Source organism: Cynocephalus volans, chromosome 6 (genome assembly GCF_027409185.1).
Source record: "Cynocephalus volans isolate mCynVol1 chromosome 6, mCynVol1.pri, whole genome shotgun sequence".
Taxonomy (NCBI): Eukaryota; Metazoa; Chordata; class Mammalia; order Dermoptera; family Cynocephalidae; genus Cynocephalus; species Cynocephalus volans.
In genome coordinates, this window is record NC_084465.1 from 53,964,184 (window position 1) to 53,965,366 (window position 1,183).

At 35.8% G+C, this 1,183-nt stretch overlaps 1 pseudogene; it reads right to left on the reverse strand.

Annotated features, from left to right (window-relative positions):
* Nucleotides 1–438: 438 nt before the first annotated feature.
* Nucleotides 439–958, reverse strand: LOC134380774 (small ribosomal subunit protein eS1-like; annotated as a pseudogene).
* Between the last annotated feature and the right edge of the window lie 225 nt (nt 959–1,183).

Genomic DNA, 1,183 nt, shown 5'->3' on the forward strand with positions numbered 1-1,183 from the left:
AACCCATGAATTCTGCCTTTTATCCACTCCAATCAGAGGGATGATGCTGTTAAAATCATATCAGAGTAAATGCCTAAGAAATGTACACTTACTAGTTAAATTACCACAAGACTATGTTTCTTTAGTTTGTGTGTATTAATACATAACTCAATTTTTTAACATTCAAACTGTCGTGTGTGTGTGTGTATGTGTGTAAATACAAAAAAGATGGGTGTTTGCTTAAATTGGCTGTCTGTGTAGCTGTACTATTAGTTTTACAGGAAAATGGCAGAGAGATCTAGAGCAAGCGTAAACTCTCTACTCCTCACTAGGGCTTCCATCCAGAATTTCTCTCTGCTTTCTTATGGTGTCTATTTAGGCTGGATATTTTGGTTTTTTTAAACCTCTTTTATCACTTTTTGATAAAATTTCAAAAAGAGCCAGGCTGAAGTACACAATTCAGGTCATGATTTCCTTCATCTTTTTCCAGATTTGGTGGATCTATTGGTGCTGAGCGTAAGAAGTCTTCCATATTTGATTGTTGCCCTTTTTAGTAAAACCAACATAGAACAGAGGAAGCAAATAACCATTGGTAGTCATGACATCAACATGAGTGTCAGTCGTGGCCTGCCATTTTTTGACCATGGAACACATTTGTTACGAGTACGATCATGCCATAGAAGTTAGTCAGGTAGTTTTTGCCCTGGACATCTTCAGTAATTAGCTTGAATTTTCTAAATGCGACTTCATCATTCCACAGATCAGCAAGGCTCACTTCAAACACACAACGCTTGAGGCCATCAGATGCAATTTTGTTGCCTTGAGTCCTGCTGACTAGTATTTTTCCCATATTTCTTATGTTGAACATAGCAGACACTTTCACATCATACCAATCTTTCTTAGAAAATGGATCAACCACTTTCTTCTTGGCCTTCTTTATGCCGCCTTTTGTAAGGTGCTTGTTCTCGCCAAACACCATGGTGCTGCTCCTGACGACTTTTAATATTTGACATTTTGGTATTTCATTTTAGTTTTAACTTGCATTTCCCTCATTACTAATTAGTCTGAGCATTTTTTCTTATGTTTATTGGCTATTTAGGTACTCTCTTTTTGAATTGTTTCTTAAGAACACTTGCTCATTTTTTTGTTTGTCTTTTCTCATTTGTTTATAGAATTAAAAAATAAATTCTGGATATAATCTCTT